This window comes from Sus scrofa, chromosome 2 (genome assembly GCF_000003025.6).
Source record: "Sus scrofa isolate TJ Tabasco breed Duroc chromosome 2, Sscrofa11.1, whole genome shotgun sequence".
Classification (NCBI taxonomy): domain Eukaryota; kingdom Metazoa; phylum Chordata; class Mammalia; order Artiodactyla; family Suidae; genus Sus; species Sus scrofa.
In genome coordinates this window covers 103,824,607-103,842,728 of record NC_010444.4, presented here as the reverse complement: position 1 = coordinate 103,842,728, position 18,122 = coordinate 103,824,607, and the positions used below count along the sequence as shown (strand labels likewise).

The following is an 18,122-nucleotide window of genomic DNA, read 5'->3' as shown; positions in this document are numbered from 1 at the left end:
TGTAAAATTCAGATTAATTTCAAAAATAAAAATTAACATTATATAATTGCATCTAAAAATCAGAAAAAAGAAAAATAATACTCTGTAAATGATAAAAATCGAGTATAAAAGATTTTGTAAAATAAAGTATCTTATGCATAAATTGGGGCATTAATAATCCTAGGAATATTTTATGCAAAAAATCAAGACTCATATGATTAAGATAAAAAACCAGGGAGACTCAGTATTAAGACAAGTTTATATTATTACAGGGAAACAAACATGTAGGGAGACCTGAAAATTTCTATTTTTACATTACTATTTATTTATAATACTTACAATCAGCCTTTTAATATAGCATGGAAAAATTATGGCATTTAGATTCCCAAATCAAGTCAGCCAGCACCGACAAGGATGGAGCCTATCTAAAAATTCACATCCCTATATTTCAGTGGTTCACAACTAGGGGCAATTTTGCCCCCCAGGGACATTTGGCAATGTCAGGAGACATTTCTGGTTATCACAACTGGGAGCAAGGGGAGGTGGCAAACTGGCACCTGGTGGGTAGTAAGGAATGCTGCTAAACATCTTCAATGCACAGGACAACACCCCAGATAAAAAATTATCCAATCCAAAATGTCAATACTGCTCAGATTGAGACCCTCTGCTATAGAGATAGATGCCTTTGTTAAAGACCCCCTCCCTGGGTCAGTCAGCTAGGATCAGAATAGTGGGGTCAAATGAAACAATGAATAGTGATCTCTGTAAAGAATCCCTTAGAACAGGGCCATATATTAGAAGACAGCATGACTGGCCTATACGATATGTTGAGAAAACAAGAAGTACCTTCTTTTGGGCCATCACCCAATTGCTCCTCACACCTTTGTCCTACCTTCCAGGACCTCTATTGGGTTGAAAGTTAGTATTTTGAATCTTCTATTTCTCTTCTTTTTCAACTCTTTATTATGGAAAATCCATACATACACAAAATAGGATAGTACAATGTAACTATCACCCAGCTTTAACAAGTATCAGCATTCTTTCATTTTTGATCTTGTCATTCTCACTGTTGGATCTCCCACTCTTTTGTTTGGCAGTTTTGCTAGGGTATTTAAAAGCAAATATGAGACAACATATATTATTTCACCAATTAATATTTTAGCTTCTTTCTATGTATTTACTACTGCAGAAAGATATTCAGCATGAATTGGACATGATCAACTGCAAAGTGGGCAACAACAGAATGACATTAGTTAAAGTAAGAAAGCAATGGGAAGGACCAGAACAGACATCCCAGGTCTAGATATGATAGGGCAAGCCCTCTGTGGCGATAAAAAACCAACTATAATGGAAAAAATTAAAATCACTAAATAAAAAAAGAAAGTGAGTCAAGGGCTACACACCAAAAGATGGTAAAAACAAAGGCTTTTATGCAGTCAGACATACATCCACTAGTCAGGACCTGTATATAGAGTAAGCCATCAGTGAGATGGTAACACATAGTTGTCAGTAATAAACCAAGTGTCTGGATCAGGAACGTTAATAAGTCTGAAAGCTCTTGCCAACTCTTAACAATTTTGATAGCTATCCGAAGTGTTCTTACAAAGATTCTGGCACTCCACGGAGGGAAAAAATGCAAGATCAGTGGGGAATAGGGAAATATAGCACCTATGCCACAGAGCTGCCATTTCTTGTCCGAGAGCTAAAGTAATAAAACCTGGAAAGGAAACTTAGCTTCCATGTCAAAGGCGGGCATTACCTGAGAATCCAAGAGGCCAGATGAAAGTCAAAACTAGCATGCATCATACTGCAGAGCCACCTAAAAGGCTGGCCTCCTCTTGGCATTCTGCCTATTCTCTACCAAATGTGGGTGGCCCTACACAGACAAGCTTGTTCATAAAATATCAACAACATAGGAACTGCATGACTTGCATACTATGACTATGTCAAAATAAAAGAAGCTAAGATTCCTATGTATACTCATGGGAAGGATTTAAAACCAGGGGTTTAAATTAAAAATATTCAACTCATACACGTACAGTCCAAAGGAATAAACATGTACCCTGCCTCCTCTAGTTTCCAGTCTCCAAACAGTGGCCTATGTGTTCTTTTCAAAATGCAAATCTGATTATATCACATCTTGCTTAAAATCCTTCTGTGATTATGACTTTACCCAAGAATAAAGTCCAAATCCTAACAACAGCCTGGCCTGGCCCTTGACTAATTTTCCTCTTCTGATGCATAGCATTCCACCTCTCTCCATCCATACTGACTTTCTTTCAACTTCTCTTCCTTTGTTAGATAAAAAACAACGTGCACTTATTATACCCTAGGCACTTTGTTAAGCACTTTATGTATATATTTCACTTTACCTCCTCAAAGCCTATAGGATAGGTGCAGTATTCATCTCCCCAAGAGAAGTTAAGTGCCTTGCCATGGAAGAGCCTAGTATGTTGCCCAATAAAAGGCTCCACCATGTGTACCTCAATTAAAGCCTTCTTCAATAAAGACTTGCCAAAAAATGTAAGAAATTTGTTTTTATATCACAAGCAAGTACTAGACTCAAAAATTAATATTTTAAAAATATTAAGTTAGCTATAAAAATACAAGAATGCCCCTACTTAACTCAGGTCACACTTCTAGCAATCCATAGTCTCAAGTATTAGATGGTTTAAAACAAGGGCTAAAACATTCTCTGACATCAACGGTACAAATGTTGTCTTAGGTCAGTCTCCCATGACAATAGAAATAAAAGCAAAAGCAAACCAATGCAACCTAATCAAACTTACAAGCTTTTGCACAGCAAAGGAAACCATAAAAAAAACACACACACATGAAAAGACAACTTATGGAATGGGAGAAAATAGTTGCAAATAATGCTCCAAAATATACAAACAACTCAAAACTCACCAACAAAAAAACAAACAACTCAATTGAAAAATGGGCAGAAGTCCTGAATAGACATTTCTCCAAAGAAGACAAGTGAACGGCCAACAGGCACAACAGCACAATGAAAAACTGCTCAACATCACCAATTCTTACAGAAATGAAAATCGAAACTACAATGAGGTACCACCTCACACCAGTCAGAATGGCTATCATTAATAAGTCCACATTTGTCATTTACAAATGCTGGAGAGGGTGTGGAGAAAACAGTACCCTCCTTCACTCTTGGTGAGAATGTAAATTGGTACAACCACTATGGGAAACAGTATAGAAGTTCCTCAGAAAACTAAATACAGAACTACCATATGATCCAGCAATCCCACTCTTGGACATATATCCGGACAAAACTTTTATTCAGAAAAATACATGCATCCTTATGTTCACTGCAGTGCTATTCACAATAGCCAAGACATGGAACCAACCTAAATGTCCATTGACAGATGTATGGATGAAGATGTGGTATGTATATGAATACTACTCAGCCATAAAAAAGAATGAAATAATGCCATTTGCAGCAACAGGGATGGAACTAGAGATTCTCACACTAAGTGAAGTAAGTCAGAAATATAAAAACAAATACCATATGATACCACTTATGTGTGGAATCTAAAATATGGCACAGATGAACCTATCTATAGACCAGAAACAGATTCACAGACCTAAAATACAGATTTGTGGTTCCCAGGGGGAGGGAGAGGGAGTGGGATGGACTGGGAGTTTGGTAGTAGACGAAAACTATTATATTTAGAGTGGATAAGCAATGAGGTCCTACTGCATAGCACAAGGAACTATACCCAATCACTTGTGGTAGAAATAATAGAAGATAATATGAGACAAAGAATGTGTACATATATACACATATAACACACACACAGTCACTTTGCTGTAGAGCAACAATTGACAGAACATTATAAATCAACTATAAGAAAAAATTAAAAAAAAAAAGACTGAAAGGCCTATCACAAAATTCATAACCTTATATGAGAGAACATGCAGCAGCATGTTGGACACCAGCAATCAAGTAAACCATATCATGGCAAATTATATGTGGATACAATAGCCAGTGAGAAGTGAAAGCCAGTAGACAATATACACAGAAAGAGTAGACCAGAACTTGTTTTCTTTTTGGTTCTTCTATACACTCTAAAGGCATTCAATTTTAATACATAATAACACTACATACTCAACAATGTGTCAGTGCATAACAACTTAGTTTATTATCTGAGATTCAAATAGGATTTGAGTACAGGAAGCGAAGCATTTTTTTCATTCTAAATAACTAAAGCAAAAGTTTTGATATTTACAGTTTGTTATTTATAAAATTCTAAATTATCCTTATGATACAGGCTAAATGGGGTGTTACTGTACAATATAATGGACAACCAGCCATTAAAAAATTTTAAATATAGTTTAAGAATTGAGGATTCACTGCACCAAATATAGAGCACGAGTCTACTGCATGAATGGAGACATACATGAGGTATGGATCTGTGTTTAAATGTATAAGTTAAAATACTAAACTTAACAATTTGCAGCTGTTTTATAAGCCTCAGGAAATGAACAAATCTTATAAATTTTAGATTCATTTTCTTGGGAGAGCAAAATACATTGACTTTCTTTTCTCAGTGCTATTTCTAATCTCTATCCTATTTTAGAGGAGTTCCTGTCATGGCTCAGTGGTTAATGAATCCAACTAGGAACCATGAGGTTGCAGATTCAATCCCTAGCCTCGCTCAGTGGGTTAAGGATCCGGCATTGCCGTGAGCTGTGGTGTAGGTCACAGATGCGGCTCGGATCTGGCGTTGCTGTGGCTCTGGCATAGGCCAGCACCTGTAGCTCCAATTGGACCTCTAAGCCTGGGAACCTCCATATGCCACAGGCGCGGACCTAGAAAAGCCAAAATATATATATATATTTATATATCCTATCATACATATGTGTGTATATACATATATACACATGCCTTTATGTTTTTAATAATTATTATGTTTTTCTCATTGCAAAATAATGATATTCATTGTACTTCTGAAAATGCAGAAAAGGGAAAGAAAAATTTTAGGGAGTTCCTGTTGTGGCTCAGCAGTAACGAACCCAACTAGGATCCATGAGGATGCAAGTTCAACCCTCGGCCTTGCTCAGTGGGTTAAAGGATCCCACAGGCATTGCTGTGAGCTGTGGTATAGGTTGCAGATGCAGCTTGGGGCTGGCACTGCTGTGGCTATGGCATAGGCCGGCACCTGTAGCTTCAATTCAACCCCTAGCCTAGGAACTTCCATATGCCGTACCTTCAGCCTTAAAGAGCAAAAATAACAACAAAAAAAATTAATTCAAAGATAATTTAAAAACAATTCAAAGATAATTACTCCAGTTCATGTCCACCTAGGGACATCAAAAAAAAAAAAAACAACAACAAAAAACAAAGATAATTACTCCTCTTAAAATTTTGGTATATGTTCTTCCACGTTACATATTTATTCTCTTTTACAAAGCTATGAAAATACTGTAGAAACTCTGTAACTTTTTTTTTACTATAACAATTACCTTTCCATGTCCTTAAGGTTTTTTTTCCTAAAATATAGCTTTTAAATAACCCTACGTATGTTTTTACTGTAACCTAACTCAAGCACGTTTTTGGAAATTGGTAGAATATAAAATATAAATAAATATTAACCCACCCTCAGAGTGTAATATTAGTTTCATCTGATTTTTATCATTATTGAAAAGCAAAATAATCCACATTATATTGTAAATTAAAATAAACTTAAATATAATACTTGAATTTAAACATATGTTCAAACAATTTGAAGGGTCAAGTACTCTGTAACATTCAGATTTTTCAACAAAACAATAAAATATTCTGGAATAATAGAAACAAAAGTATATTTTATAGGTTTTAAAATATAATAAATTAGATTAATGAGGATTACAAAGACTTTCTTTTAAATAAGAATAATAAATAGCCCATTGAATTCAGGGCCAATCACAGATTGTTTTTAAATGGATTATTTTTGAGGCAGATCATGATTTACTCAGTAGAAGAGGAAAAAACAGAGCATGCAAATTATAGTAATATTTAAAAACTTAATTCTGAAATATTTTTAGCTTTACAGAAGTATCATAAAGAAGGTACAGCTTCCTTTAATCTCCCAATCTTAACATCTTACATAAGCATGGTACATTTATCAAAAAAAAATAAAGATATTAAAATCGGCACAAAACTATTAACTAAAATTCAGATTTCACCAGTTTGTCTAGTAATGCCCTTTTTCTGTTACAGGATCCATGTTACACATAAGTATTGATGTCTGCGTATTCTCCTCCAACATCTGTGAGTCTTTTCCTTGTATTTCATGAGGTTAATACTTCTGAAGAGTACCTGTGCGGTGTTTTGTAGAATGTTTCTCAATTTGGACTTGCTTGATGTTTTCTCATGATTATCCCAGGGTTAGGTACTTCTGAGAAGAATACTAGAGAGGTAAAGTGCCCTCACCACCACATCATATCACAAGGTATATGATATCAACATGACTTATCTAGTGACAGTAACTTTAATCATTTGATTAAGATAATGTCAGCCAGGATTCTTACTATAAAATTACTATTCTTCTCTATATATACTCTATTCTTTAGAAGTCAGTAAAATCCAGACCACCCTGAAGAAGAAAAATTAAGCTTCACTTCCTGGAGAGAGAGGTATCAAAGCCTGTATGAACATATGTTAAATCATTATAGTAATTAATACAAAGTTGGAAAGAGGTATTTTCAGGCCATGCAAATACTGTTTCTCCTTAAAGTGTTGCACATTAACTTTAGCATTCATCAGTAGATTTACCTGCAGAAATTATTACTGTGATATGCTAACCATGATTTTCTATTTCTCTTACTCCTTTTACATTTATTATTTGAAATTCTTTTATAAGGAAGATTTGTCCCTATTCCACCATATATTTATTTATTCAGTTATTTATGTCAGTATGAACTCACAGATATTTAGATTATTCTTTGGGTTATAATCACAACTTTTGCTATTTATTTTGTCGCTCAAATTATACCAAATTTTGCTACTGGTTCTTTCAGGTTGGCCCCTTCCCCCTCAAGCAGAGTAATTTTTTTAAAGTATCCAATTCAGTGTCTTTTAGCATGTCCCCAAAGTTGAAAAAAATCACCAGCATCTAATTCCAGAACATTTCATCATTCCAAAAAAGAAACTTGTATGGTTCTTTCTCCTAACACTTCTGACACCAACTACACGGAGTTTTTTCCATACCAACAACCAATTCTTCAACACCAACTAGGTATCTAACAATTCAATTCAATTCTGACAACAACCTGGAGTTAGTGAAGATCCCATAGTTTATGAGCTCATTTCCACAAGACTGCCTCTACTTCAGATGTCAGGTGCAAATGGGGTGCCCAGACTACCCACACTTCTTCCCAGCCAACTATAATTTCAAAAGTTCCCACAATTATTCACTAAAATAGCTCACAGAACTCAGGAAATCACTGTACTTATGTTTTCTGGTTTACTATAAAGAATACAACTCAGAAGCAGCCTAATGAAAGAAATACATAGGACAAAGTATGAGAAGAGCTGGCACTTCTTTGCAGGTGCCACCCTCCCAACACATCAGTGTTTTTACCAACCCAGTAAAGGAGATTTCATATACTGTAGGCACTATTGATTAAATCAATGGACATTGTTGCTTGATTTTAATTTCCATCCCCCCTTCTCCCCAGAAGTCAGTGGGTATGGCTTAAAGTTTTCTCTAGTAACTAGCTCCCACCCTGAAGCCATCCAGAGTTCCCCCAAGAATCATTTCATTACTACACAGAAGACAGTGTTAAAATAAAATAAAACGGAGACCAGGCTTGGAGATGCCCCAAGCAGACAAAACCAGCTAAGCTATATAAACCAAACTTAAGTTTATTTCATGAATATAGGCAAAACATAATTTAGGTTATTTCTTGTTAATGTCTCTGATAATCACAAATGAAATGTGAATTATCTTTCTAAAACAGCATACGATAATCACTTTTAACCAATCCCCTGCCATCTGGAAATCTCCATCGTAATAACCAATCATTGTAAACGTTAAACAACTCTTCATTTTCACTTTATGACCCATTCTGTAACATCATGCCTCTGAGCGTCATACCACTTTTGGGTCTGAGCCTTGGGTTTAAAGGTTTCACATTCAATATAATATTCCTATCAAGTAAAGCTCTATGAATTTTCTTTAGTAAATTCAAGATGTTTAGAGGCACTGTGCCAGGATCTGGGGACAAATGCCAAATATTTACTTTATATTGTAACACAAAAGCCCATACCAATCAGAAGTCATTCCACAGACCCTCTCTCCCATCCTCTGGCAACCACTAATCTACATTTTGTTTCTACTGATTTGCATATTTGGAGCATTTCACATAAACAGAATTTTACAATATGTGGCCTTTTATGTTTGCTTCTTTCATTTAGAACAATGTTTCTCAAGGTTCATTCCTGTTATAGCATGTATCAGTATTTCATGGCAAAATAGTACTCCATAGTATGGATATACCACATTTTGCTTAACTACTCTTCAGCTGATGAATATTTGCAATGTTTCTGCCTTTTGGCTATCATGAGAAATGCTACTATGAATATTACTATAGGTTCGATGAAATCCAGTTTATGTATTTTTCTTTTCCTTTCACACTTGTGCTTTCAGTGTCACATCCAAGAAACTAATCCAAGGTTATATGATCCAAAGTCTCAAAGATTTAGTTTTCTTCTAAGAGTTTTATAGCTTCAGCTCTTACATCTAAGTTTCCGATGCATATTTTAATTAATTTTTGTACATATAATGTGAGATAGGGGTCCAACTTCATTGTTTTGCATATAGATATCCAACTGTCCCAGCACATTTCTGGATTCTCGATTCTATTTTACAGATCTGTATATCAATCTTTTTGCCACTTCCACACTGTTCTCATTACTGTTGCTCTGAGTAAGTTTTGAAAGTAAAAAGCATCTGTGTTCTAACTTTAGTTTGTTTCAAGATTATCTGGCTATTCTGGGTCCTTTGTCTTTCCACATAAATTTTTAAATCAGCTTGTCAATTCTGGCAAAAAAAAAAAAAAAAGCCATTTGAGATTTTGAAAGGAACTGTACTGAATCTGTAAATCAATTGGAATTGATTTCCATCTTAACAATATTGTCTTCCAATCTACACATTTCCATTTATTTAGGTCTTTTTTCCATTTTTCAATGATGTACAGTTTTCAGTGTACAAGTCTTATACTTTTGTTAAATTTACTCCCAAGCTTTTTTATCACCATTGATGTTACTAAACAGAACTGCTTTAATTTCATTTTTGGATTATTTACTGCTAGTAATAGATAGACAATAGAATTTCACATACTGATCAGGTATAGTACAATCTTGCTGAACTCATTTATTAGCTTTGATCATTTCTATGGTATGCATTCCTTAGGGTAGTCTATATACCAGATCATGCCATCTGGGAATACAGATACTTTTACTTCTTCCTTTCTAATCTAGATGCCTTATATTTCTTTTGCTTGTCTAATTCACCTAGCTTGATCTTTCAGTACAGTGTCAAACAGAAGTGATTAGACTAGATATGTTTGGCTTGTTCCTAATCTTAGGGGTAAAACAATCAGTTTTTCACTATTAAGTGAGATTTTTAACCTTAGGTTTTCCATAGATGCCCTTTGCCAGGTTAAGAACATTCCCTATATTCTGAATATGTTGTGTTTTTATCATGAAAGGGTGTGGATTTTTTTTTTCAAAAGTTTTTTCTGTATGTTTTGAGATGATTATGGGTTTTTATGTCTACTCTATCGTCACAATCTATTATACTGACTGGGTCTTGCATATTGAATCAACTTTGCATTCCTAGGATAAACCCCACTTTATCATAGTGCATAATCCTTTTTATAAGTTTGCTTCATTCTGTTTGTTAATATTATGTTGAGAAATGTGGGGCTCTACATTCACAGTGACATTGCTCTACAGTTATCTTTTCTCATAATGTCTTCATCTGGTTTGCTATCAGAGAAGTACTGACCTCACAGAATGATTTGGGAAGTTTTCCCTCTTCTTCTACCTTTTGTAAAAGCTAGTAACTTTTAAAGGGATTTATAATATTTTATATCCTCATTTTAAAATGAAAAAACATCATTATAGAAAGGATTTGCAGGAACACAGACTTCTGCTTTTGGCCATTGTACAGTACCTAGTATAGGTCTTATCAATTACAAAACTGGACAAAATATATTAAGACTTACTGCTTTTAGAAACTGAGTAGCCTGTAGTACAAAAGAGAATAAATTAGGTGAGCCTCTGGGGCTCTTTCTGCACCATGGTGCAGTGAGGGGGAGATCAAGTAGAAAGTGACTTTCTCACTGAACTGACAAGGCAAAGACTGGATACTGGGGTATTGCAGCAAGTGGAATTTAAGGGGCCAGATTCACAGAGGAGTGCTCTGTGGTGAGGAAGTTACACAGAAGTATGTGTAGGAGTTTCCTTCAGGGCGTTGGCCAAGGCCAGAACCATGCATTTCAAGCTAAGACTCCATGTGAACTAGCAGACAATAGCTGCAAAGAGTTGAACACAAAAGCAAGAGAAGGAGAAGAAGTTGTACAAAGTTGGAAAATGTTCAGGGTAAAGGGAATGGAAAGATCTCATAGAGTTCCTTAGGTATTCAGCTGCAACTCCCAAAACGGTCTGCCTTAACAGTAAGAACCACAATCTAAAATAAGAGACAAACCCTAGGACTAAGGACAAATCTAAAATAGACCTGTATTAACAAACCATTATTCTGACAGATCAAAAGGATCTTCCAATTATCTAACTGGCAAATTTAATGTGCCAGGAGAAGAAACTCAACACCCAAAGGACAATAATACAACACAGAATCTTACAACCTACCATTGACAGTGTCCAGTATAAAATTAAAAAATACATTTGAGGAAAGAGAGAAAACTTGACCCTATCAAGAAAAAAAGGAGTCAATAAAAAATGTCCCCAAATGTCCCAGATATTGGGAATAACAGAAAATACTTTAAAATATACTCAAATACTTAAGAAAAAGAGACATCATAAGTGAACAGATGGGGAAGGTCTGTGCAGAAATGGAAACTAGTTTTAAAAAGTCTCAACTGGATTTCCCTTGTGGTGCAGTGGGTTAAGGATCCAGCATTGTTACTGCAGTGGGTCAAGTAGTGGAATGTATGTAAATGGAATCACCATACACCTTTTAATATTAAATTTACTTATTTACTTAAATTACATATTAATTTACATATAGTAGTAAATAATTTACACAGTCATCTAGAAATAGCTCTTTGTTCCACTCATAGTTTGATGAAACAATCTTTTTTTTTTTTTTTTTGTCTTTTTTGCCATTTCTTGGGCTGATCCCGTGGCATATGGAGGTTCCCAGGCTAGAAGTCTAATCAGAGCTGTAGCCTCTGGCCTACACCACAGCCACAGCAACACAGGATCTGAGCCACGTCTGCAACCTACACCACAGCTCACAGCAACGCCGGATCCTTAATCCACTGAGCAAGGCCAGGGATCGAACCCGCAACCTCATGGTTCCCAGTCAGATTTGTTAACCACTGAGCCACGACGTGAACTCCATGATGAAACAATCTTATTCAAACTTTTCAGACGTATCTTCAACAACCAGTTCTTCACCATTACCAAAGCCATTCATACTACAAAGAGGTTTCAAAATAGCTGACTAAAAAATGGATGGGCAAACTCACCTTTATCAAAGCAATACAGAATTTCATTGATGGGGATTTAAAAATTTTGCAAAAAGGATTTTCATTAAGAAAGCTGTAATTCTGACCACTCCAGAGAGAGTGTGGGTGGTATCTTCACTTTACTCAAAGCCTAGAGAGAGGAACTTGAAAAATAAAAACCTGGAAAACTTCTCTTGTATGCCCTGCAGTTGGGGGACAAAGTCATCTATTGAATGACTTACTCCTAAGAAAACAAAAGCAGATTATGACAGCATAATAGTTAGGGCTGCATCTGGGAAGCAACTGCACTCCCCTCCAATAGCTGATCGAAACGTGTGAATCCTGAAAACAAAATATGAAATTCATGGTAGGTATGTTAGCCAAGATCATTCAAACCAAGATCCTATCCAAAAGGCAGACCTGGCTCCCAGTTACAGTCTGTCAATTGGATCACATTAAGAAAGTCTACAGAAAAAGAAGAGGGGAAAAGAACTGCATCTTCCTATATATATCTTCCTATTTCTGTCATCATCACCCAGCAAAGACACTTTACCTCCAGCAGAAACAGTTGATTCTAAAGCAGCAGTGGGTTGCAGTTTCACTCCCCAAACCAACTACACTGTGTCCCTCAGATACAGTACAAGATAGTCGGTGCACCCCACCAGAGTTGTCAATCCAGTATCCATATTCTTAAAGTACCAGCAATGACCCTTCGTCAGAATTGAGTCTCAGTTCAGGATACCTCCTCTAAGCCTCTAAGACTTTAAAATTCCAGGCTCTTCCCTTCTGTATCCCCAGACTTAAAGGAGTTAACCGTTATACCTGGCTAATAATTCTTTCCATTAAGTTCTCCTTTAAAGTGAATGGTATAGTTCCTGTCTCCTGATTAGACTCTGATTGACTCATGTTATGTTCTATTTTGCTGTCTTCAATAAAACCTAATAACAGCCCATAAAAACATGACATTACAGAATATGAAATTATCCTGAAGCTCATATTCAACAGGTGGTGACCACAAAGTGACCCACCTGGCATGATACAAGTGTCCATAAAGGCTTTACATTGAGTCATTTGCTATAAATGGGCAAAATTCTTTAACCCCTTTGAGCACTGCCCAACCAAATTCTGGAAGCATAGGATGACTCCAATAAACCCTCCCCCCCTTTTTTTTTACATAGATTCCTCTAGCCAGTCTTCTGATTTAAGACTTTAAGAGTGAAACAGTTTCCAGGATCTATATCCTCTAAATTTTCAGTGCCAAAATATATGCACATATTTCTCTAAATGAGTCTATTCAAGGTCCCATCACTTGACTGGAGGTAGAGGCTAGCACAACTCTCCTCTCTGTGGCAAAGGAGAGTGAGGAAACATCATAAAACACTGACATCTCTCTCCCAAAAAATATACAACACAGGCCTCCATCTTGCAATCTTCTATATTCCTCAGCCTTTTTTAAATGTAGAAAGGTAATAGGTAAATGAGAGCAAAAATGAGTTTTGAAAGCCCCCTTTTCCAACTATGCATAGATGGAATAGAACTTGAATTTAGACTGTAGATCCTTAGCATTTATGATCCTTGGCCTCTAGAGCCTCCTTCCAAACTCCAAGTCATCAGAAAAAATTACATTTAAAATCCTATCTGTAGGAGTTACCATCGTGGCTCAGTGGTTAACAAATCCGACTAGGAACCATGAGGTTGCAGGTTCGATCCCTGCCCTTGCTCAGTGGGTTGGGGATCTGTCATTGCCATGACCTGTGGTGTAGGTCGCAGACGTGGCTCGGATCCCGCGTTGCTGTGGCTGTGGTGTAGGCCAGAGGCTACAGCTCCGATTAGACCCCTAGCCTGGGAACCTCGATATGCCTCGGGAGTGGCCCTAGAAAAAGGCAAAAAGACAATAAATAAATAAATAAAACCCCTTCTGTATTAGTTAGGGTATGAATTAACCTTTTGTAACAAAAGATCCTAAAATACAGCAGCTCAAATAAGGTCACAGTTTATTTCTCTTTCATGTAAGAGAGCAATAAACTTCCACCCACGGAAGAATACACTTTTACTTAGTGGGACAACAGGTTACTCACCAAAGGATATCCCCTCAGAGTACTGCTCTTGCCTGCACAGCTGAAGCTGACTCACCACTGTGATGGCCAAGGTCCAGCCTTCAGGAGGATGAAATGAAATAAAGGGATATGAATACCCAATATATTTTTCTTTTTATGGCTGTACCCACAGCATATGGAAGTTCCTGGGCTAGGGGTCAAATTGGAGCTGCAGCTGAGGCCTATGGTACAGCCACAGAAACAATGGATCCAAGCCACATCTGTGGTGTAGGCCACAGCTTGTGGCAATGCCAGATCCTTAAGCCCTCACCAAGACTAGGGATCAAACCCGCATCCTCCTGGACACTATGTCAGGTTCTTAACCTGCTGAGCCACAACAGGAACACTGAATGGGTACCCAATATTTTAAAGGCAAGACTCAGAAGGTACATTTATAATGCCATAGGTAAAAAGTTAGACATGGAACCATATCTAGCTCTAACAACAGGCTAGAAATGTAGTCTCTAGCTCAGGTGCCATTTGCCCAGCAGGGGCTCAGCAGCTTCTATTGCTAAAAGGAAGAAGGAAAGGATGGACATTGGGGATAAGTATCAGATTCTGCTAACACATAAATAAGTCCAAAATTAAAAATTAATAATGAAAAGGAAATTAAAGAAAATTTTAATGTGAAATGCCACAATCAGAATATACTTTTAAAAATAAAAAGTTTTCTTTAAAAATTTAGGCCTAAAAAGCAAAAAAAATAAAAATAAAAATTTAGCCCTAAAATACCTTAAACCTGAATAAATTACTATCTTGACATTTAAAAAACTAACATTGAAATCATTGGGATCTACTTTTTCTTTTTTTTTTTTTTTTTTTTTTTTTGCTTTTTAGGGCCACATGCATAGCATATAGAAGTTCCCAGGCTAGGGGTCGAATCAGAGCTACAGGTGCAGGCCTACACCATAGCCACAGCAACTTGGAATCCAAACCGCATCTGTGACCTACACCACATCTCATGGCAATACTGGATCCTTAACCAACTGAGCAAGGTCAGGGATCGAACCTTTACCTTCATGGATACCAGTCAGGTTCGTTACCACTACACCACAATGGGAATTCCAGAGATCTACTTTCAGTGATCCAGGAAAATAGTGAAAACAATAAAAAAAAAATCTTTGCATGAGCCAGGACCCTTGGTGCAATGCCTTCAAACTCTTAAGAAACATTTTATCAGAGCCAACAAAATTAAAACAATAAAAATAGCATAGTGTTCATTTCACCTCGTTTTTTAAATCCACCTACTCTAAGCTAAACAGGCAGGAAAATGCCTAGAGCAGGAACCATGAGGAAAAGTCCAAGAGAAGGATTCAGTGTATTCACAAACTAAATAATCAATTCCTCCAGTGACTGTAAAGAGGCCACATATTATATTAGATGACAACACCTCTCATTTTTACAGAAATAGTTAAAGTTCTAAAAATTACAGGCCAATGGGTTATTTTTGGCTAAACTACACTATGTTAGCTTTATTCCACATAAGCTCAACATATGTTAAGATATGCTCAGAAAAACAAATCAGTTCAACATGAACTAATATGCAGGTAGCAACCACACATCAGTTAAAGCCAACTTCTGACTTCCTTGACGAGAACTCCCTAGAAGGTTAATAAACAAGTTTGCAGTCAGAGTATTAGTGGCTATGGTAATCCTAGTCACGTTTTAAAAAGCTAATTCCAATGTTTCCAGATGTCCTCTAACTAAAGACAGCAGTTTAACAAAGTTGAGAATTCCAAGATAACTAAGCAATCTTATCCTTGGGAGACCTGTTTGAAAAGGGACACCTGCAGTAATAAAAATAGAACCATTTGAACATGTCTCAAGAACAGCGGTTTTCCCAAAACTAGGATGAAAGAGCCCAGTATATGAACTGCTCTGTCCAGGCTGAACTTTGAAAAAGTATGTTGAGGTATTTATAAATTTACCTGTGGAAAAGAATTTGCAGTATTTTGGGGTCTGGCACTGTTACTGCCTTTCATTAAGTTTAACTAGAACCCATTTTCACAATTGAGATCTTAGAGAATGTGTATTTTTGGACCATCAAATTTTAAATAGAAAATAAGTGTTTTCATAGATTATTCTTTATAATAAAGTTCCAACTGATAAAAACAAGTGACTAAATTACTACATTTTCATATATTCGTTAATGTCAACACACATTTTTAAGTACTCTTCAGCCAATTAAGCCACCATTCCACTTTTTGAACACTCATTTTTAATATTCTCTGTTTGACCATTTCCTACTAAAAGTTTAATACCACAATTTATATAAAGTCACTTTCATGAGAACTCCTTGTAAGCAAATAATGTTTCTGTGTTAAAGAATAGCATATTAAGCCATGTTATAAGTGGAATGATAAGAATGTCTAATCAAGTTTGGAAGTTGGGCAGTAGCTTAGACTTAAAAAAGCTGTCCTAACATAGGGCCAGTTAAATACCCTATATTCTGAAGAATATTTTTAAATCTCAAATTCGTTATTTAAAGAAAAAAATAATAAAACTATATAAAATTTAAACAGTTAAAATTGTAGCATTTGAAAGAGTAACTTAGAATAATGTATCAAGTATTCTAATTTGTAATAAAAACAATTACACTATTTTACATTAACCAAAAGCCCTTATTTAACAAAAAAACCTCTATTAGGATAATGGGAGTATTTTTAACTTTTGCAAACAAACAAAAAAACACAACGACCACAAAAAGAGAACAAGACTAAAGCAAGTACATTCATTAACTCAAGTAAGGCAATGAAGTAGATAAAAAATCTGAAACAAGTTATTTTCTCTCTGAATCAAGGCACACATATCAAATAAATAAATAAAACCATAAAGATTCTTGAGTATTATCCCATGCAAGTCTAAGAGGCAGACAAAAAGAATCTTAAAACTTAAAAATACCTCAGAGACCATGCCAGTTATTTTGATAGAGTCTCTTAGCTCCAAACCCAGACTTCTACACTACATTTTCTGATGGTAAAAAATGATAAGAATGTTCAGGGAAGTTTGGAAGTTGGGCGGTAGCTTAAACTACTGATTCTCCCTTAGAGACTCTGGAGGGAGCTTAGTCCAGAATTGTAAAAGAATGAATTTCTATTGTTTTAAGCCATCAAGTTGGCAGTAATTTGTTAGCAGCCCTAGGAAAATAAAACAGGGATAATAAACAAAAGCGTTATGAGGTGCACAGAATTTTAAGAATGGTAGGTAGGATTTACATGTATACTGATTAAAAGAAAAAAAAGGGGGGGGGAGTGAGCTTTACAAATGAAGGAAAAAAATGGTGAGAGAGAAAATTAAGGCAGCTGTACAAGGAAAACACATAGTAGTTCAATTAGGTAAGAGTATAGATGCTACTTGCAAACAATGGTACAGATTGCTTAAGATCTTAAACGCCAGCTTAAGAAGGTTGAATACTAATATAAGAAGTTTGAACTTTAATTTCTAAACAGTCAAGATCCTCTGAAGCTTATAAAGACAAGGTAGGGGTGGGTGTGTGTTAGGAAACAGGATCTGGGAAGAAGAAATAATGATGTGATAAACCCTTTGCATACCTCTGTTATACTGTTATCCAACTTTTCATTCATATCCTTCCACCACAAGGCATAAAGATTGGGACTAAATTCCTTTAAGAACAAGAAAAAATTCTAATATATGTGTTTGATAAATGGTAAATGAGTGGAGAATACTGTGCATTTTTTAGTCATTATTAAGCATGTCATAATAGAGAATTCTAATTAGTACTTGAATCACTTTTACTCTTCAAGAGTCTGATTAAGAGGATTTTGTAGAAAATATACATTAATATTGAAAGTGTAAGATACTTGGGCTCAGTGTGATTAACCTCAGGGACTATGCCAGAACCACGATAGCAATTCCAGCCAAATCCAATGAATTAGTGGTGCTTGTCTGGAGCAGAGTTGACAAGGTAAGGTTTGCCAATAGATTAAGAAAAACTGCTAAATTGTTGGATTAGGAGTAAACACCCAAATGATCCTGTTTCCACTCCCATTCTTGCTCCAAAAGTGACTCACTTGATTTCCTTAAAAACTTTTCATTTCTCATGCCTTATGTGAATTACAGAAAGAAAAATTCCATTTCAATGAAGGGTTCTATTCATTGGTCATGGTTAATCAAAGGTTTACTGCATTCAGGTTAAAAAAGCAAAGGTTGTACTCAGAGGATAGAGGGTAGTTCTTTCTGTATTTTATGATTTAACAATATTAACTATTCTGACTGGAAGACTGAACAGATACAACTGCCTGTCTTAGAAGAATTCCAGTGCATGTTTTATGAAAGGGCTTGGACCCAACAACATACTCAGTAGGGCCTTGGAAAAGAAAAGTGCAT

The 18,122-nt window shown here is 35.9% G+C and overlaps 1 long non-coding RNA gene across 2 annotated transcripts in view; it reads right to left on the bottom strand.

The window, feature by feature from the left end:
- The window catches only part of LOC106509506, a 997,952-nt gene that overhangs the window by 979,038 nt on the left and 792 nt on the right, over positions 1-18,122 (bottom strand). The window lies entirely within an intron of this gene.